General features: G+C 40.9%; 1 pseudogene; it reads right to left on the reverse strand.

The window, feature by feature from the left end:
* Positions 1-10,084: 10,084 nt before the first annotated feature.
* Positions 10,085-16,553, reverse strand: LOC136387001 (histone-lysine N-methyltransferase PRDM9-like; annotated as a pseudogene).
* Positions 16,554-22,577: the final 6,024 nt, after the last annotated feature.

The raw sequence follows: 22,577 nt of genomic DNA on the forward strand, positions 1-22,577 counted from the left end.
CCAGATGAGGGAACGCTTAGTTTCGAGAAATGGGTTAAAGTTGGAGAAGATTTAAAACTTTATTATGATCTACACGGACCAGAAAGGGTCCCAGTTGATACATTTGCTTTATGGAGCTTGATTAATGATGCCTTAAATCCAGAACATGAGATGCATAAATTCCCTAAGGCAACTGCTCCTCCAAAAGAAGAGACTCTGTTAATTAGAAGTAGAAGGCAGTTTCAAGATAGTACAGATCATGCTATGGCCTCTTTAAAATTAAGTAAACATCAGGATGATAGTGAAAATCATTTATCTCAAACAGATGAGGCTGAATTAGAAGATGAGGCAGCTAAATATAATAGGGATAATGAGGATTGGAAGTCAAAAACAGTCTTGCCCATATTATATTCCTCCAAGACTGACAAAAAGGATAAAAATAAGGTTATTAAAATGGCTTTGCCTCTACCAGTACAATCACCAGATGTTAATGAAAAGAAAAAATCATCAGGGTTAACAGGGTTGCAGAAGGCAATTCAAGCTTCTTGTGACCAAGGGGAAACTGATTTGGCATTATGTTTTCCTGTGGCTGTGGCTGGTGAATTTGATGATGATGAGGATCCTACATGGGAGCCGCTTTCTTATAAATTATTGAAAGAGTTGAAAATGGCTTGCAGTCAATATGGACCCACCTCTCCTTATAATATGTCTTTGATGGAAACAGTTTCTCATAATTGGATGACTCCTTATGATTGGGAACAAGTGGCTAAAGCTTGTTTATCTGGAGGAAATTATCTCCTTTGGAAAGCTGAATATGAGGAGCAAGCTAAACAACAGGCAGTTAGGAATCAGAGGATTCATAATCCTGTGATTAGAGAAATGATTACGGGAGAAGGAGAATTTGCTGCTGTTAGTGAACAGTTAAAACTTTCTAAACCGGCTTTGATACAAGTGAATGGTTGTGCTATATCAGCTTGGAGAAAGTTGCCGGCTTCGTCTGGTGGAGATGTTACTGTGTGGTAGGAGTAAAACAGAAAGATGATGAACCTTATGATGAGTTTGTTTCTCGGTTGATTCAAGCAGTAAGAAGAGTTATTTCAAATGAGATGGCAGGAGATATTATAATTAAACAGTTGGCTTATGAAAATGCTAATTCCACTTGCCAGGCCATGTTGTGGTCAGTGAGGAGAGAAGGAACGATAGGGGATTTCATCAAAGCCTGTCAGGATGTAAATCCTGCTTTTATTCAGGGAGTAACTATTGCTGCAGCTTTAAAAGGAGAAATGTATCCTCAATTTATTAAGACTGTGTATCAAGAAAAAATGCCTTCTGTTAATGAAGCTTCCTCTAAGGAAAGTCTTACTTGCTTTACTTGTAATCAAATGGGCCACTTTAGCCGACAATGCCCTAACAAGAGTGGGCAAGCAGGCCCAGGAGTGCAAGGGACAGCTCCCATAATTAATAATGCTAATAATAATGTCCCATTGCCTAAGACTTTGTGTCCACGCTGTCAAAAAGGATATCATTGGGCAAAGCTGTGCCGTTCTAAATTTCACAAAAACAGACAGCCATTAGGACCAAAGTTAGGAGTAGAATGGCAGCCCCCACAAAATCAAAATCTAGCAAGCAATCCAAGTAGTAACCAGGGAAACTGGCAAGGGGGCCAGCCTCAGGCCCCAATAACAATTGGTGCCAGCCTGAATCCATTTGTCAACTCCGGTCTGTCTCAGACCTCACCCGGGCCTCCTGCATGGCGGGCAGGAGTTCTGCCACTGAACCACCCATGCCTCCATGCAAAATATGAGAAGCAAGCCTCTTGTGGGGGTTGAAATGGAGGGATTTCAGCTGCCGGTTGTAGCAGCTATTAGAATTTAAGAATGATTAGAGACTGAGATGAGTTTTAAAGTTGTGTTATTATCTGATTTTCTTTAGTAAATAGAAGGACTTAAGAGTTTGGAAAAATTACAGTTTTTTTTGTTCTCCTCTTTCTCTCAACTCATTTTATTTCTTTCCTGTTCTATGCCTGAAAAGAGGGCAAAGGGAACACCTGTTTGGATATGGCTAAACAGAATCTCATAAACGGCCGTTCTTGAAACTTTTCAAGAGAGAGTTCTGTTTAGTTTCTATCCAATATGTTCCAATCAAAATAGCCCTGTGTAAAAATCAAGCAGGCCATACTCTAATCTCTAAAATCCCAGGTTTCTCTCTAATTTGTCTGATTTGTCTACTTTGTCTGATTCTTGTTTGTGTTTGGTCTTTGTTTAATGTTGTCTAAATGTGATTTTTTAAATTCTTGCATGCAACAATTGAATATGCCGGCTCTAATATTATAAAAATATCATCCCTACAAATTTATAATTTTAATTGAAACAAGTAAAGCACGCTCATTTAAATTTAAATAGTATGAAATATGAATCCTAAAGACTTGTTAATTTTGACTAAACTGCTTCAAGCTTCAGGCTGCTTGCTGCCACTGCAGAGCATGAAGCAGAGTAGATTTGCCTAACAAAGGTGTAGATTTTTTTTTAATATAGAAAAATGAAAGCCACACTAGAATTTTCCAGCTTTAATGTGTTCTTTAAATTGCCTGTTAATTAATGGAGTAGAAATGTTTTTATGAATATAGGATACTCGTATACTGGAACTCCTGCAAATCTTCTTTATCATGCTTCTTACTTAAAATTTTTTCTTTTGAATGCTGACATACAGGATTATTCAACAGCTGAGAGACGCTGGAATCCTACAGGAGATGTTGAACCTGTTTCTTCTGCAAACTTTTACTCTCTTTTGTTTAATCCAGCTAATAACGCTGTTTTGTCTTTTTCCAAATAGCTCCAGATATACAGAAATGATTTATATAGGTGAATAAAAACCTTTAAACCCCTCACCAGTTGCGGTGCCTCATGGCTACAGTGTAATTGTTATAGATTTACAGGACTGCATTTTTACTATACCATTAGCTACACAGGATTGTCGAAGGTTTGCATTTAGTCTGCCATCAGAAAATTTTAAACAACCTTATGAGAGGTATCAGTGGAAGGTATTGCCCCAGGGAATGAAAAACAGTCCCATGCTTTGTCAAAAAATTTTGAATCAAGCTTTAGATCCAATAAGATTAAAATATCCTAATCTTTATTTAATTCACTATATGGATGACATTTTACTTGCTTTGCCTGATCGGAAAAAATTGCATAATATTTTACAAGAAACAACTCAGTCTTTACAGAATTTTGGATTTAAAATAGCCCCTGAAAAAATTTAAGTACAGCTACCTTTTAATTACTTGGGACGTGTTCTGTCTACAGACATTGTCAGTACTCAAAAGTTACAATTAAGAAAAGATCATTTAAAAACTCTAAATGACTATCAAAAATTATTGGGAGACATTAATTGGATTAGACCCTATTTGAAATTAACTACAGCAGAGCTTAAGCCATTGTTTGATATTTTGAGAGGAGATGCTGATCCAACTTCTCGAGAGCTCACAGAAGAAGCGGCAAAAGCTCTTAGAAAAATAGAAGAAGTAATTAATAATCAACATTTAGTCAGAGTTATTATAGAGGAACCATGGCAGCTTGTGATTTTAGCCACTGAACACACTCCTACCGGATGTTTGTGGCAGAATGGCCCTCTAGAGTGGCTTCACTTACCTGTCTCTCACAAGAAAGTTATTATGCCCTATACTGATTTGGTGGCTACTCTTATAATTAAAGGAAGAAACCGCAACAGAGAGTTGTTTGGTAAAGAAGTGATGGAAGTCATTGTTCCTTATAATAAGGATCAATTTCAAGCATTATTACAGCTAAATTCAGAATAGCAAATTGCTTTTAGTAATTTTACAGGGCAGGTTTTATTTCATCTTTCTGCTCACCCACTGCTGCAATTTCTAAAAAGACAATCAGTAATTTATCCCACTAAGACTTCTAGAAATCTGCTGCCCCCTCCCAGCCAGAAGGAGACTCCTGTGCCACCCGCATCACCAGTGACTTTCCAGCAAAGGTCATCAAGAAACTCTCTGTATGATCCTGTTACTCGAGTGATGCAGTGATTGTCACTACAGGAAGCTAGACGACCTCCCTATCATAGTCAACGGATGGCTCACTCTACTCGAACTGTCAACCCACCAACCTGGGACCAGTTGAAGGCATTGACTGAAAGGGCTGATTTAATTTGTCATCGACAAAACATACATCGTAACCCTGTTAATATGTTTATTGTTATGCTAGCTGTACTTTCAATTCAGGTACTTAATGTTGAGGCTACTGGACAAAACAAATCTTATTGGGCTTATATTCCAAATCCACCATTAGTTAAGCCTGTTACTTGGGGAGGAGATGATATACCTGTGTTTAATAATCATACTAAGTTTTTGGGAGGATCATGTAGTTCTTTTATTATGCATAAAACTGATTCAAATTTCTCATTTCATGGAAAAATGGATAAGGTACCTATATGTTTTATGTTTAATAATACTCGCAAGATTTCTGGGTGTTTTCCTACTACACTTAAGACTATTTTGACTGACTCTCCTAAAAGTAATAAACCTGGACACATTACAAGAGACTTATGGTCTCTCACAATTTTAATGCCTGGAGGCCCTGACACCCATGAGTATAATCCTGTTACCTTGCCTCCTAAGGGATTTCACCCATGTAAACTTTATCCTCCAAAAAAGGCAACTCAAGAGCCTTACTGGTGGTCTGTGGAGAATAGATTTGGTTTTCCCCCATGGCAAGAATGTACATATTACAATTATATGAATTATACTGCATATGCTGTTAATTTCTCTGTACAAGATTGGTCTAGTCCTTATTTTGAATATGATTATAGAAAATTAGTGCAGGAAATGAGATATGATTACAGTTGGTCAGATAAATATAATCCTTTAAATAAAATCATCACACATTGGCAGTCTACTGGATGGATACCTGCACAGCTGACTTATCAGGATGAATTAACCACCAGGTATCAAACAAAGCTTTGGCAGCTAATAGCAGCTGCTGCACCAGCATATTTGGTTAGGCCTTACCCTTATCCTGTTCAGAATATTTTTATTCAGGCTTGTGTACAGGCTCCTTATGTACTCTTGATTGCTACAATGAACAGTAATCTTTCTGTTAGTACTTATAATTCTATGTTTAGCATTTCCTGCTCTCGCTGTGTTTTAACAAACTGTCTATCTATTGACACCAAAGCTCATGTTTATTTTGCAGCAGCCACCTTATGTGGTGTTACCTGTTAGTCTGTCTCAGCCTTGGTATGATGACCCAGGGTTGCATGCACTACAGGCTGCTTCTGAAGCGCTTGCTCGCCATCAAGGAAAGCGATTTGTTGCCGAATTGATTTTGGGAATTACTGCTCTTATTACTATTATAGAATCTGTAGCTGCTTCCACCACTGCTTTAGCTCAATCAGTTCACACTGCAAATCATGTAGATAGTTTATCTTGTAATATATCTCTTGCATTAGCAGTACAGGAGACTCTAGATGAGAAGTTAGAAATGAAGGTGAATGCTTTAGAGGAGGCTTTTATTCACATAGGTAATGAGCTGTTAGCTATGAAGGCTAGAATGACTCTTAGATGCCATGCAGGATTCAGGTGGATATGTGTGACTCCTTTAGAATACAATCAGTCTATCATAGCATGGAATAATATACAGAATCATTTGTTAGGTGTATGGAATAATAGTGATATTAGTTTAGATTTGAAGGAATTACATCAGCAGATACAAAACTTAGGGCATTCAGGCTCTTTAGTCTCTGCCTCATCAGTAGCTGATCAATTTGTTGAAAACATTAAAAGTATGTTTTCTATGCATGACCTGACCTGTCTAGCTACTGATATAGGCATAATAATAGCTGTGGCAATTATCACTCTTCTTGTCCTTCCAATCATCTTCTGACTCTTAAACAACAATCACAGGAAAATAGTGGTGAAAATACAAAAGCTTTATTTAAATAATAAAAAATGGGGAGATGTTGGGAGCCGATCAACGACTGCTGGCTGACAAGGTCACAGCAGGAGAAGACCCACAACTGCTGGCTGACAAGGTCACAGCAGGAGAAGACCCACAACTGCTGGCTGACAAGGTCACAGCAGGAGAAGACCCACAACTGCTGGCTGACAAGGTCACAGTAGAAGAAGATCAAAAACTGCTGATTGACAAAGTCACAGCAGAGAAGACCAACGGCTGCTGGTTGACAAAGTCACCACAGTGAAGACCAATGGCTGTGGGTTGACAAAGTCACCACAGTGAAGACCAATGGCTGCAGGTTGACAAAGTCACCACAAAGGAAAGGCACAACGATACTTCCCCCTTTGACTTTTTGAATTAATCTGGCCTTATATCCCCCCTTTTCTGAGTGTGTGCTATTATTTGTGGCACAGGGATAATAGTACCGTGCTTTCCCTGTAGATTTGTAGTAATTTCTTTAGAAATAAGACAGAAGGTGTAAGTTCCACAGAAAAGCCCATAAGCCCCTTGACCTGGGCTCATAAATATAAGAGGCTGGCCATAATATCCCTCATAAAGGGTTAAGTTTGTAGGAGAATTTCTTCTTATTAATCATGTTAGAAAGAATAAAGTTAGAACTTAACTAGTGTATGAATATAGTAAATGAATAAAGTTTAACTAGACATTAGAATCTTAGGTAAAGTGTAGTGAAGTGGCCTGTTGCGTGGCCTTGGATGGGAGCGCAGTCGGCAAGAAAAGAATGTTTTGCTAAGAGACTTGTTTTATGACTAAAGGCAGTTGCTGGGCTTTCTCAGTGAGACATTCTCATGAGATTTATATACATTCCAAGGTTTTTTGATTCAGATAATAAAGAGGAATATGGGGGGATCCATAGAAGCAATAGCAATTAATGCCTTCTGATATTATGTTGCTACTAAGCTATCTTGCAGGTGCACTCTATATATCTTTAAGCAAAAGTTACTCTTGATGTTATGACAATTTCTTAATAAGCAAGCCTTTTGAAGTCTTGTGAGAAAAATTAGGACACTGCATGAACTCAAGGCCATTTGCCTGAGCAAGCGGTGGTCCTTTGCTAGTCAGTCCTTAATGATTTCATCTGTTAATCTCTCTCTGCCCCTTGACTCACAACAACAGTAAAGTTGAGTTATTAGTTAGTACTAATCCTTTAAAAGCTTTTACCAATGTTGTTATCACTATTCAAGTTATTTTGTAGTTGTACTTTGAATGATTTGCCACCTGATTTGTAGTTTATAGATATAAATTAACTGTTTTCTGGAAACATGGAACCATAGTGAAACAAAATACCATGTGATTGTAACTTAGAGTGTGTGCATAAAAAGAAAGATAGACCAGCATTTGGCAGAGATGCCTGGCAGTAAATGCTAACTAGAGAATAAAGAGAAAGAAAAGAATTCGGCTCTCTCACTCGATTTTTGCCGACGCCGTCTCTTCCTGTGGGACCCCTGGATCCCCCCCGGGGCTGGACCCTGGCAGTATTCCATCTGTTCATTAGTTCCCAAGTGATAGATATATGAATTTACCAGAAATTCCAGCTTTTGTTGTCCCACCTGGCTGCCTGACCTCACCCTTACTTACTGGATAATTGCCTTGAGGCAGAAGAGTTTCAGGAAGCTGGTCAACCTGCCCCAAAAAGGAGTGTTTCAGAAAGCCGAAACCATAAAACCATAAAAGGCACAAACCAGAACTTTTGACTCAGTACCCCCTCAGGTTCTCCCAAGGGTTCCTTTCTTCCTTTCAATAAAGCCTGTTACTCCAGTCTTTTCAGACTCCCATGGATTCCAACACCAAGGTGTTCTGAATAGAGTGGCTTTCCAGTGGAATGTGTTTCTGTTTAGCTCAAATGGGCTTTCTCTGTTGGTTTGAATGTTTTTTTTTGTTTTTTTCCAGAGACAGAAAGTGAGTCAGAGAGAGGGATAGACAGGACAGACAGACAGGAATGGAGAGAGATGAGAAGCATCAATCATTAGTTTTTCATTGTGCATTGCAACACCTTAGTTGTTCATTGATTGCTTTCTCATACGTGCCTTGACCGCAGACCTTCAGCAGATCGAGTAACCCCTTGCTGGAGCCAGGGACCCTGGGTCCAAGCTGGTGAGCTTTTTTTTTTTTTTTTTTAAGATTTTATTTATTCATTATAGAGGGGGGGAGCAGGAAGCATCAACTCCCATATGTGCCTTGACCAGGCAAGCCCAGGGTTTTGAACTGGCAACCTCAGTGTTTCCAGGTTGACGCTTTATCCACTGCACCAGCACAGGTCAGGCGCTTTTTTAAAAATTATTTTTATCTATTTATTCATTTTTAGAGGAGAGAGAGAAAGATTGAGAGAGAGAGAGAGAGAGAGAGAGAGAGAGAGAGGAGCAGGAAGCATCAACTCCCATATGTGCCTTGACCAGGCAAGCCCAGGGTTTTGAACTGGCAACCTCAGTGTTTCCAGGTAGACGCTTTATCCACTGTGCCACCACAGGTCAGGCCTGGTGAGCTTTTTGCTCAAGCCAGATGAGCCTGTGCCCAAGCTGGGGAGCTCAGGGTCTCGAACCTGGGCCCTTCCATATCTCAGTTCAATGCTCTATCCACTGCGCCACCACCTGGTCAGGCGGTTTGAATGTTTTGAAGACATTTTTAATAATTAATCTGGTTAAATGTGGTGAAAATAAGCTCTTCTTTCTGTTATAGATTTTGGTGAAGTCTAGATTCACAGATTATTGAATGAATAGAAAGTTTTGTAAAACAGTGTGGCTTTGTGTGTTTTTCTGTAGGAATATGGTGCAGTATGACATCTGGTGTTGCTATTATCCCATTGAGGGCATGGTATACATGTCACTTTGTCTCTGATTCTTACAGCTTTCTGGTCTTGAGGGTGTTAATCCAAATTCGGAGGGACTCGAATTATGGAAGACAGAAGCAAGGTCTGTCATTTACACATTAAAGCTTTATTGTCTAGCTTGGCCAAGCGGTGGGAACTCCGACAGAAATCTGACGGAGAGCGCGCTGGCCCTTTGTTTTATTTAGTTTTTATAGTTTTGTAAGTGGGAAGTACAGAAGCAAAAATTGCAATTAGGAGCCCCTTACTGCTATTGGTTATAGTCATATGTCCTTTAACATGATAGGACCATGTTCAATTTGCAAACCATACATTATTTTGGAGAAAACAAAATTTACAAGTCAACACAATGGTAGAAAGATATTTCTTTACATATTAAAAGACCTTCCTATATTTTTTAGTGTTCATCCGCCATCTCTCTGTCCAGAGTCAGATGTATTAATTACATGCATTTACATAAGAGAGGTAGTTTCTGTTGGGACAAATGCCCACAAATGGCTTATAGTTATAAGAAAAGGTTTATTTTGGCTTTTCTTTTCCTGCACCTGGCTAGCCATTCACTCCTTTCCCCACAGGTGTGGTGGAATGTCAGGGAATCTATGCTTTCCTTCCCTTTTCATTTACAATACAATGGCAAGAGCCATCCTGGTTATGCCAATCACACAGTACAGAGACTATTCTCACAATTTCTCTGCACACCTTAACCCAAATTAATAAAATGTTCTCCAAGCCTCCTAAAATATTAATATTAATTCTGTAGCCTTTTGGTACTTTACAATATCTGCAGGTGAAATGGCTCAGTGGCTCCTCAAGGGAAATTTATGTTTCTATTGTTGATGAAAAAGAAAAAATATAGCTCTTTTTAAATTAAACAGAACTGTGGATAGTAAATGAAGCTGAGAAGGTTGGGGAAGTAAAGTGGATCCAAGGAGCAGAAAATCTGATGTTTTAACCCACCACAGCTCATGCTGGGTAGTTCTGTCTGACAGAAGAACTTTCTTTCAGCAAAAGTAATGTCTCTTACTGAAGCCTGTCAGTTGTGTTTTGCACCTGTGGAGTGTGAGGAAGTAAGACATCTCAGCCCTCATTGTCATTGTTATGTGAATCATTTACAGCTAACTGTCTTTTTTCTGCCTAGGTAAAGAAGTTTCAGTGAAGATATCATCCATGCTCCGAGCCCACCCACTACCCGGTGTGAGACATGTTGCCTGAGGGCTCGGGGGTTTGGGGCCTGGTGTCCAGCTCTGGCCGCAGTTTGAGACAGGCCCCTGGGCTGCCATGTTATCTATTAGAATGCGTCCAGGGTTCCACCTCCGATGGCAGTCCGTGCCCGGGGTGTAGCACCTGCCTTCCACCACCAGGCCTCTGTGGTCTGATATCCTTTTTTGGTTTGTTTCGGGGATGCATAGGGTTGAGGAGTGTCTTCCAGGGTGGTGGTCAAAGGCAAGAACTGCGCGGGGCAAAGGACTGGGCGTGGCTGTGAAGGGCGGGACAGGCTAGGGGCCTGCGTTTGTATAATGCGCAAATTGGTGTGCGGCAGGACATGAGACTGGGCAGGGAATGGGGCGGGCATGGTGTGGGGCATGAATTGCGAGGGGCAAGGATGGCAGAAGTGGGGTGGATGTCATGAAGCTGCACAGGGCAGGGTGGACGGCAATGAGATGAAGAGGCAGGTGGGATCCTGCAGGGCAGGGTAGACAGTGAGGGGTGGGGGCAGTGTGAGGCAGGGACAGAGCAGGGCCTGGACTTCGAGGGTAGGACACTTACCTGTGGCAGGGTCAGTCCCTGGAAAGGAGCTGCAGCCTCTCCTAGGAGGTTCCTCCCTGGAGAGGGGGTAATTCCCTGGAGAGGGTCTTCATTTTTGGATTTGGTGACCGAATGAGGGCCGTCCTTCTGTAGAGTGTCTCTTCTTCCATGGAGGGGAGACATCTCCCTCGAGATGTTTAGTGAGGAGAGTGAGCCCCCCCCCGACCAAAATCTCCCTTGTCTAGTTAAGCAATGTTCAGACCTGTAGAATATTTATGAGTTTATTTTAGCCAACCTCATGACAATTGCTAGTAATTAAAGTCTCAGTGGATTGAAAAAAGTGATATGGAAAATGGCATTTTGCCCCATATTTTGTGATAGATATATGAATTTACCAGATCTTCCAACTGCCCTTTGGTTGTTTCTCCTGGTTGCCTGACCTCACCCTTACATACTGGACAGTCGCCCCTGAGGCAGAAGAGTTCCAGGAAGCCGAAATCTTAAAAACACCAAAGGAAACATACCAGAACTTCTGACTCAGTACTTGCTCAAGGCTCTTCAAAAACCTATAAAATTTACCTCATAGTCTGTACCAGTTCCCTTCTCCCCAAAGTAGTGCATGGCGGGGTTCCTCTCTTTCTTTCAATAAATCCAGTTACTCTGGTCTTTTTAGACTCCAATGGATTCTTATATTTGGTGCAGAAACCCAGGACAGGATACTGGTTTTCTGGATGATCCCTCTTTGCCATCCAAACTTACAATCAGAGAAGCAATGGGTAGTGGCAGCTCATCTCAGGCTTACTCCCTGATTCTGTTTGGACATGTAATAATAGGTTGATTGGCAAAAAATCTGACCCTGTCCTGAACTCTTGCTGAACTAGAAAGTAAAAAGTTTTCTTCCTTCCTTTTCCATGGTCAGCTTATCTTTTCCACAAAAATTTTCTCAGGTCAGATGGTTTTCTCTGATATGCCTCAGCTTTTAAGAGGATTGACTTGCACTCTTGGTAGACTGCTTAAAAAGACTAGATGCCTAGCCAAACCTCTCCACTCTCTCTCTCTCTTGGAGCTCCCTGACAGTTGGTGATGACCTCTCTCAGGAAAGACTCCCCCAAACAAAGATTTTCTTCTCTTGGGACAGAAAAAAAGGGGGGATCACCCCCTCTTGCTCACCTGTCTTCACTATGGGCTCTTCAGAGTTTAAGTCTTCTAACCAGACTTCTCTAGGATGTCTCATAAAAACCTCATTAAGTTGGGCCTCACTGACCTTAAGCCAAGAAAACCTCATTTTTTTCCTGTAACACAGCGTGTCCCCAATACAAATTAGACAATGACTCCCATTGGCCTGAAAATGCGACATTCAATTACAATATTCTAAGAGATCTTGACAGTTTCTGCCACCAAACTGGGAAGGCCTCAGAAATTCCTTACATGCAGGCTTCTTCTCCCTTCGCTCCTGTCCTTAATCTCTGTGCCACACGTTCTACATGCAGGCCATTTTTGGCAAAAAAAAAAAAAAAAAAAAAAAACACAAAAAAAACCTCACCTAAAACCTGCACTCCTAATCTTTCCTTCTCCATGGACTTTCAACTCTTTTATCCTCCTGCCTGACACCGGGGGGAGACAGCCTTTTGGGACTTTTCTCTGGTCCCTCTGCAGACCTCTGAAACTGAAGTCTCTTCCCTCCAGAAAGCCCCATCTTTTTGCAAAATCTTGTTTCTTATTCACTTGCAAATACCAATCTCTCACCTGCTCTGCTGGCCAGGGGCCCTCCTTTCTCCACTGTGTTCTTAAACCCCTACTCTCTTCTTACATATGGGCAGCTCTGTCTCTTTTTCTTGTTTGACCCATTCTCCCTTCCCCACTGACTTTGGCTGTAACTTACACATCCTCCCACCCCAAGGGCTTTGGTTGTCTCTCCCCCCTCCCCTCCGGCTTTGGATGTATCTTACCCATTCCCCCCTTCCCACAGGCACTTATACCTTCCTCCTCCTCATCCTCTCCCCTCTCCTCAGAACTCTAAATCTTTTTGACTCCTCTATGTGGCACCCCCACCAGCACTTTAATCTCCTCTCTTTCCTCCTGCAAATTTTGACACTCCTTCTTTCCATCCAGCTGTTCATGTTGTTCATTCTTCTTCTTTCTCTCTTCCTCCCCTCTATGCTGAGAACTCCTTTCCAACTCAAAATAATTAAAAAGGCAGAGTTGTCTATTAAACTGTGTGAAGAAGTAATCTGGTTGTCTCTTTGTCAGAAAGTATCTCTAGTACAATTTTAATTGAAACAAGTAAAGCATGCTCATTTAAATTTCTTAATTTATAATTTATATGTGAAGTCTTTGTTTAATGTGTAACTGTGTCTGTTTCTTAGGCTTTAAACCAATAATTACTCGCCTCTTAAATCAAGGCTTACTCATCCCCATGGACTCTCCTGCAATACCCCCACCACCTGCAGTCACACCTTAGATCAAACTCAAACCCTTTGTAGTCTCCAACCACCTAACACTGCAAATCAAATCCTTTCTTTCCTCAGTGTAATAGGCTTCTTTAGACACTGGATTCTCAATTTTGTTCTCTTAGTCAAGTCCCTCAGTAAGATCATCTGAGCATGGCTTTTAAGGTCTATAATGGCCAATGGAGTAACAGAAAAGACAAATAAGTCCCAAAAGATTTCAGAAAATACCAGCTTTTGGCATACAATGTTAAAGGCTCCAGCACCCTAAAGGGCTTCATAGAATTCCATCAGGATCCTGCTTCAAGAGTGGAAAGAAAGGTCATTGAACTGAAGACTGCCTAGCTTCCCGGCCCCAAGATGAGACACATCTTTGCTGTGGAAAAAGGTACTCTAAAAGGTTAGCTGCCCTCTTGTTCCATGGAGGGAGGATTCAGTCTCTTCTACTCCTGCTCCCACTACCTATGACCTGAACTTGTCCAGCATGCTGGGAATTACCACTGAAAGCCCAAGGATGTTGTTCATGAGCCTAAGGTATTTCTTCCAAGTAGCAGATAAACTGATCTCATTTTTTTTTTTTGTAAACACAAGGGCCATCTACTATGCCTTGCAAAATATTTGAGTTTTCTTTATCCCTCAAAGATCTCTACTGTGGGTATTGACAGTCTGGTTTTGTTGCTTTATTTAATGTATAGTATCTCCTTTATTCCTCTTGTCTCATGGCGCCATGATTATTTTAGCTGGGACCCGCTGCTAATTCAAGCTAGAAGCAGTAGTCACTAGGAGTTAAACTGTAGCTTCAAAGTGTACAAATGTAACTACCCTAAGTACTTGCAGGATTTACAGGTTACTCAGCAGGCTGTTCAAAGACTGTCCAAGAGGCGCTTCCAGCATTACATCACACAAAGACTGACTTTCATGTGGACAGGTCCACACACCAGGATCCTGAAAACTCCCACTGCTGCAAATGTAGAAAAATGGCTTGCATTACTCCAACCAGAAAGCGGAAGTGGGTTGGTCTACATATGGCAAATAAATGAAAAAACTAAAGACTCTTTTAATCAGACTTTGGGAAAAGGGAAACTATAGTAAAAACAAGTCAACTTAATTGTCACGAAAGGTTAAAAATGTTTCAATCAAGAGTTCTAACTAGAAAGAAAATTGTATGGTTTTGATAATAGAAGTTATAAGGTATGAAAATAGTTTTGAAAGAAAAACCAAATTGTTATGAAAACCAGTTATTTCTGAATAAGAAAGTTTATGAAAGTTGAATGTTTATATAAGTTGTAGAAGATTTGTGCAGGTTTTAGAAAGTTTGTACCAAGAATAAAGAATTTGGTCAGAATCTGGTTCTTGAAGAATGTTTAATTAGTCACCCCAGTTAACAATCCTCTAATCTCCCCACTTATTGGGATAGCTCTTTCCTCCACCCTGACCATCTGGAGCTCAGAAACAGAAAAACAAAACTGACCCCTTGTCTTTCTATTCTCTATTCACCTCTCAGCTAGCCTCACCCAATCAGTGACTTTCTACTTGTGTGGGACCAACACCTATATGTGTCTTCCTACTAATTGGACAGAAACCTGTACCCTAATCTATCTCACCCAAATTATCAACCTAATCCCACCCCAAGAGACTCTTCCAATTCCTAGTACACCACCCATCAATCTAAGAACCAAACGAGCTATACAGGTAATTTCTTCTATTGTTGATTTAAGAATTTCTGAAAAAATAGGTGTAGGGGCAGGAGAATTTGTCACTACCTTGTCTGATTCCCACTCTCTCTCTCTCTCTCTGTCTCTCTGGCTCTGAAGCCCAGTGAATTCATAAAAAACAAACCAAGTCATGGAATCATTGGTTTCACACAAACTGGGTGTCTTGACTGTTGCCATTTATTGGTCCACTCATTCTCCTATTTATTTTTCTAAATTTTGGACCCTGCCTCTTATGTTGGTTTACTACTTTCCACAGAACCACATGCAGACATTCACCAATCAGAAAATTGGAAAAGTTTACTGAACCCTACACAGCAACCCTAAAACCTGCCTTCACAAAACAGAAAAATCTGAAACCCTATATCAGCAAACCTATAAATTAACCACTACTGTGAACAATAGTGAAAAAACCCCTTGTTCTCAATGCTAGCACCAACTATAGGACCAATCTTAATTTTTGCCTAATTTTACTGCTTGCCCCCTTTTTTTTTATCAAGTTCTGCAGGCCCAACTGGGAGAAATCTCCAGAATTACCTATAATCAAATGCTTTTACAACCCATACTCCAACTGCAAACAGAGGGCTTCTCCCTTGAGTGTGTCCTCTGGTGTGTGAACAGATGTGACTTTTGTGTAAAGCCTCACCCACACTCCCAGCAAACATAGTGTTTCTCCCTGAGTATGTCCTCTGGTGTACTAGGAGATCTGACTTTAGTGTAAAGCCTTGTTCACACTAGGGAGTGAATATAGGGCTTCTGCCCTGGGTGTGCTCTCTGGTGTCTGAGGAGATGTGACTTCTGTGAAAAGCCTCGATGACATTCCCTGAAAACATATGGCTTCTCCCATGTGTATTCTCTGCTGTCTTAGGAGAGTTGACTTCTTTGAAAACCCTCGCTTACACTCCCTGCAAACATAGGGCTTCTCCCTTGAGTGTGTCCTCTGATGTGTGAAGAGATGTGACTTTTCTGTAAAGCCTCAATCACATTCCCTGAAAACATAGAGTTTCTCCCCTGAGTGTGTCCTCTGGTGTATTAGGAGACCAGACTTTCATGTAAGCCTTGTTCGCACTCCCTGCAAATATAGGGCTTCCCCCCTGAGTGTGTTCTCTGGTGTGTGAGGAGAGTTGATTTCAGTGAAAAGCCTTGCTCACACTCCCTGCAAACATAGGGCTTCTCCCGAGTATGTTCTCTGGTGTGTGGAGAGATTTGACTTCTGTGAAAAGCCTCATTGACACTCTCTGCAAACATAGGGCTTCTCCCCTGAGTGTGTTCTCTGGTGTGTAATAAGAGTTGATTTTAGTGAAAAGCCTCACTCACACTCTTGGCAAACATATGGCTTCTCCCCTGAGTGTGTTCTTTGGTGTCTTAGGAGAGTTGACTTCTCTGAAAATCCTCTCTCACACTCCCTGCAAACATAGCGCTTCTCCCCTGAGTGCGTTCTCTGGTGTTTGAGGACAGTTGATTTCAGTGAAAAGCCTCGCTCACACTCCCTGCAGACATAGGGCTTCTCCCCTGATTGTGTTCTCTGGTGTTTGAGGAGAGTTGATTTCAGTGAAAAGCCTTGCTCACACTTCCTGCAAACATAGGGTTTCTCTACTGAGTGTGTTCTCTGGAGGGTGAGGAGAGTTGACTTCTCTGAAAATCCTCGCTCACACTCCCTGCAGACATAGGGCTTCTCCCCTGAGTGTATCCTCTGGTGTTTTAGGAGATCTGACTTTCGTGTAAAGCCTTGCTCACACTTTCTGCAAACATAGTTCTTCTCCCCTTAGTGTGTTCTGTGGTTTTTGAGATGTGACTCATCATCAAAGCCTTGTGGACACTCTCCATTCTTGATAGATTCATTTCTAGACATTACTAATGTCATAGAAAGTTTTTCTGTGTCCACTGTATTCACATTCTGGCCTCTGCTAGGTGGTCCTGTATCATTCTCTCTTGCTCACTAGAGCTTCCCATGTGTCCTTTGGGAGGTTTCAAAAAGGCCCTTGAAATACTCCTCTGGCTCCTCCTTTTAATCAAATGTTTGGACTTTTCTTTCACCTTTCGACCTTCAGATTTGTCATCCCCATTTTGTGTATCAGTATGTTGCTGCTAATGATTTGGATCCTCTGGGTAGGAATCCTTTGATTGAAGGTGTTTTTTTGTAGATGTTCTTGGGAGAATATCAGAGGGGTGATTGTGTCCCACATGTTGGCTGAGAATTTTCTGACTGGAGAAGGCCAGAGAGAAGAAATAACATGGTTGTATCTCTGGCTGGGGTTCTACTCGAAAAAAAAAATTTTGGTTAAGACAGATGTAGAGAAGTCTGCCTGGGTCATATGTTTTGTTAAGACATGTCCCACGAGTCATTCTTATAGGGTTGACATTGTAATGTCTGTCTGCCACAAAGTGTGATTTTACAGTCTCTTTTAATTTTTATGTACTATATCTTCTTTAGAAATCCACAAAGTCAATATCAAGGGTACTTTCTATGCGTTTCCAGATGAGGGACTGTCAACTAGCATTAGGGGCTGTTTTACTCCTTGTAGGGGTGTAACAATGCTGATGTTTCTTATATACATGTAGCTTTTAACACAGTTGTTTATAAAGACCATTGGCCCCAACTAGGAATTGCTTCCATCATAGTTTCCAACAGATGATAAACTAACAATATGTCCTTCCTCAAGATTCACATCAAATATTCATACTTGATTTTATTCAGTGTCAGCCCATTTCATATACAATGGGGAGTCCTTTTTCAAAATATTTCCCCAACCATACATTTTAAAAATTGACTGATTTTTGAGGACAAAGAGAGGAGGAAGAAGATGAAGAATAATAGGAAGAAGAGAGGGAAAAAAAAGAAGAAAAAAGAGAGAGGCATTTATTCATTGTTCTACCTAAACAGGCATCATTTGTCATTTCTTGTATGTGCCCTGACCCAGGCTCAACATTGGTATTTTAGGTTGGAGTTCTAGCCAGCTGAGCTAAGCAGCCAGGGTCCCCAATCATAATTTTTACATACCTGACACCCATCCCTCTCCAGCTAATCCATAATACTCTCTCTTTTGGAGATACAGTAATCTCTGAGAGGATTCCCACTGAAGTGTATTCTCCAAAAATTAACAGAGCAAATCTTAAAGAATAAGCCACCCTATAGCCGAGAACAGCATCATCATCCCACCTCACTCAGGAAGGTTTCCAGCATCTTAGCTCAGATCACAGCACTGCATTCCAGGCTTTTGGGCATTTATTGGACCTCTGCTCTTACCCTATATGCTAGACAAAGATGGCCCTCAAAAAACAGACCCATGCCAGTTTTCACAGTGAATAGAGTGTTGGCCCAGCATGTAGACATCCCAGGTTCAAACCCCAGTCAGGGCACACATGAAAAGTGACTATCTGCTTCTTTTTCCCTCCATATCCCCCTTCTCTCTCTCTTCCACTCCCACAGCCAGTGGCTTAATTGTTTTGATCATCAGTTCAATAGTTCAGTTGGTTCAATTGTTGACTTCAGGTGCTGAAGACAACTCAGCTAGTCTGAGCGTGGACCTCAGACTGGGGTTGCTGGGTAGGTCCTAGTTGGCATACATGAAACAATCTGTCTATCTCCCTTTCTCTCACTTAAAAAAACTTAAATTTTTAAAAATTTTTATCATAAAAGTTTATGGTTAGTGCTGTGTTTAAAGGCTATCATTCTAGTTTCGGAGATGACGTCAGAGTGATGGCGTGGTAGGAAGCGATGCCGATAAATCTCCCCATAAACTCAACAAGATCTTCAACTAGAAAAAGAAAACCTTTCCTTGGAGCCTTCAGATGCTTTGCAACACACCCGAAGGTATGGTCGAGCGAAAGATTGGCTAGATATATGATCAAACTCTGGGGGAAATAGGGAGTAAGAAATGCTCCGCCTTCCTCTTTAACCCAAACAGGACGGCTTTCACTGAGAACTGAGAATATAGAAACTAAGGCAGGCATAGGGAGTGAATAGATCCAGGCTGCGGTACAAACAGCCAAACCAGGCTGTGGCACAGAGATCCAAGCCGAGAAAAAACCTGAGCAATTCAAGCTAACACGCGCGCCAAACCCAGACAAAGAAAGACAAGTGGGGCAGCCATTTTCTGCATCTCCTGGTCGGCGCACGTGGATAGTGGGTGAGAGATTCCTACAAACACTTCAGGGGTGGGCACCACCCATGCTAACCCACAGAGAGGCAGAGTCAGAGGCCTCTGTGTGGGCAAAAAGCGGAATCTCTGAGGAGCCCCAGTGCCCTGAGGGGACCGGGCACGAGGAGGGAGCTGGAGCCAATTCCAATGCTGGAACTTTTCTGTGCAGGTGGAGGGCTTTCTCGGAGTGAGAGGCTGCTGGCCTGATAGCCTGGTCAGCGTGCACGGAGAGTGGGCAGGAGATTCCTCCGAACTCCTCAGGGGTGGGTGCCCGTGTTTTCCCACAGAGGGGCAGAGTCAGGGGCCTGTGTGTGGGCTGAAAGCGGAATCTCCTGGCCACACCAGTGCCCTGGATAGCCGCACACAGGGATGGAGCAAAAGCCAATTCCAACGCCGGAACTTTTCCATGTGGGCGGAGGGCTTTCTTGGAGTGAGAGACAACTGGCCTGATATCCAGGTCGGCGATCACGGAGAGTGGGCAAGAGATTCCTCTGAACTCCTCAGGGGTGAGCGCCCGTGTTTTCCCACAGAGGAGCATAGTCAGAGGCCTGTGAGCAAGCCAGGAGTGGAATCTCCGAGCCGCCCCAGCACCTTGAAGGGGCCGCCACAGGGAGAGAGCGAGAGCCAATTCCAATGCTGGAACTTTTCCGTGCGGGCAGAGGTTTCACTCAAAGTGTGACGTGGCTGGTCTGACATCCTGGTCGGCACGCACGAATAGTGGGCAAGAGATTCCTCTGAATGCCTCAGGAGTGGGCACCCGTGTTATCCCACAGAGGGGCAGAGCCAGAGGTCTTTGAGTGGGCAGAAGCCCCGCCTGATTATGCTAGCAGCTCTGACTGACTGAGCCTTACTCAGAGCCCTGTGCTGAGTGGGAATAGAGTGGGGATTTGCCAGCTCTTTGAGCCTCTTACTATCCAGGCAGAGGCAGCAGCAACCCCATAGCTGGATTATCAGGCTTCTAATTGTGGAAGGAAAGACTAGGAGAGAGGCTCCAGGAACACTCGCACAGTGAGAAACCCTCTCACTTTTGGAGCCTATAAACGCTAATGAGCCTCCATTGCCAACGAGACTGAAGCCCAATACATGACATCACCATAGAGAATTATCAACTGCAAACCTCTACCAGAGCGTGCCACAGGGGCAGAACCCAGGGTACAAAGTCACCGACCAGGAAGAGAGACAGAAAAAAAAAAGCAAGACGATAACCTCTCAAAATCAAGGATAATCTTCAGACTTTATAACCTATCCCATTTTATTATATTTGTTCATCTGTGTCTCTTTTCTTCATTCTTGATTTTTTTTTCCTATTCCAATTTGGTAGTTTAATTCTCTCTCAGTCTTACTCTCGCCTCTCTTTGAACTACACTACCCATAAGTGTTACATCTCCCATTATCTTTTCTTTCCTCCTCCTTTCTCTCTATGAGAGTTGCAATTCAAAACTCCTAACTCTCTCTCTCTCTCCTCCTTTTTCTTTTTTCTTCTTTAGTGGTACCATCCTTTCTCTCTCTCTCTCTCTCTCTCTCTCTCTTTTCTCCCTCTATATTAGTCTCTTCCTTTCTCCTTTACATCTTCTCTCATTCAAACCTCAATAACGAACAAATTATCTTATCTGGGACTCAAACTTAAGTTTGTGGCATTTTGGGGGGGTTTTACTTCACCTTTTTAACTCATTAGCAGTGCTCCCATCCCTGGCTCTCCATTTTATCTACTTCTTGTTCCACTAAATACAATAGTAATTTTTTAATTTTCAACCCCTTTTTCCTGTTTTCCTCTTATTCCTCTCATCATAACTCTTAGTCAGCCAACACCTAAAAGCAAATCATTTTATTCTTGACCTAAATTTTTTCCTTATTTGCTTTTTGTGGGTCTATACCGCCCCCCCTTTTATATATATATATTTTTTTATTTACTTATTTTTCTTTTTCTGTTTTTCTTTTTCCTTTACCCCTTTATTACTTCTCCCCAATTCAGGCCCTCCACTACAGGTATTGTTTGTTCTATTTAGTAAAATATAAGTCACAGTTCACCACAAGATTTTCTCAAGAAAGAGGGGAGAGGAGAGGAGAGGAAAAAAGGAGGAGAAGAAATAATTATCTTTTATCTCAAATTTTTATCTTATTTTATTTTTCTTTATTTAATGATTAATTTTTTTAAAAAAAACCTCAATTTTTTATTTTTATTTTAACTTTTTTTCCCTATTAAATCTCATTAATACTATAAACAAAACCACCCTCAGATGTCATTAAAGAAGAAAAAATTGAATATCATGGATACAAAAGAAAGAGAGGTAACACAGAGAGATGAGGAAAAATCTATGGAGAAAAAATTTAAGATATTGGAAACCTTGGAGTTAAACGACAGAGAATTTAAAATAGAAATCCTAAAAATACTCAAAGATATACAAGAAAACACAGAAAGGCAATTTAGGGAACTCAGAAAACAACTCGATGAACACAAAGAGTATATCTCCAAAGAAATTGAAACTATAAAAACAAATCAAACAGAGATGAAAAACGCAATTCACTAGCTGAAAAATGAGGTAACAGGCTTAGCTAATAGAACAGGCCAGATAGAAGAGAGGATTAGTGAAATATAAGACAAGCAACTTGAGGAACAACAAAGAGAAGAAGAAAGAGACTCAAAAATAAAAAAAAATGAGATAGCCCTACAGGAATTATCTGACTCCATCAAAAAGAATAACTAGCAAATCGAATACAACAACATATTAAAAAAATAATACATCATGATCAAGTGGGATTCATCCCAGAATCTCAAGGATGGTTCAACATACATAAAACGGTTAACATAATACACCATATCAACAAAACAAAGAACAAGAACCACATGATATTATCAATAGATACAGAAAAGGATTTTGATAAAATACAACACAATTTTATGTTTAAGACTCTCAACAAAATGGTTATAGAAGAAAAATATCTCAACATGATAAAGTCCATATATGATAAACCATCAGCTAACATCATACTAAATGGCACAAAACTGAAGGCTTTCCCTCTTAAATCAGGAACAAGACAGGGTTGCCCACTCTCTCCACTCTTATTTAATGTGGTACCAGAGGTTCTAGCCACAGCAATCAGACAAGACAAAGAAATAAAAGGCATCCATATCGGAAAAGAAGAAGTAAAGGTATCACTTTTTGCAGATGATATGATCCTATACATCGAAAACCCCAAAGAATCCACAAAAAGACTACTAGAAACAATAAGCCAATACAGTAAGGTCGCAGGATACAAAATTAACAAACAGAAGTCAATAGCATTTCTATATGCCAACACTGAAACATTTGAGAATGAACTCAAAAAATAATCCCCTTCACGATTGCAACAAAAAAAATAAAATACCTAGGAATAAACATAACACAGAATGCAAAGGACTTATACAATGAAAACTATAAACTATTGTTAAGGGAAATCGAAAAAGATATTATGAGATGGAAGAACATTCCTTGTTCTTGGTTAGGTAGAATAAATATAATCAAGATGGCCATATTACCCAAAGCAATATACAAATTTAATGCAATTCCCATCAAAATTTCAATGACATTTTTAAAGAAATGGAGCAAAAATGATCAGATTTTATGGAAGTATAAAAAGCTCCGAATAGCCAAAGCAATCCTAAAGAAAAGGAATGAAGCTGGGGGCATTACAATACCTGACTTCAAACTATATTATAGGGCCATGACAATCAAAACAGCATGGTATTGGCAGAA

Source organism: Saccopteryx leptura, unplaced genomic scaffold (assembly GCF_036850995.1).
Source record: "Saccopteryx leptura isolate mSacLep1 unplaced genomic scaffold, mSacLep1_pri_phased_curated manual_scaffold_39, whole genome shotgun sequence".
Classification (NCBI taxonomy): domain Eukaryota; kingdom Metazoa; phylum Chordata; class Mammalia; order Chiroptera; family Emballonuridae; genus Saccopteryx; species Saccopteryx leptura.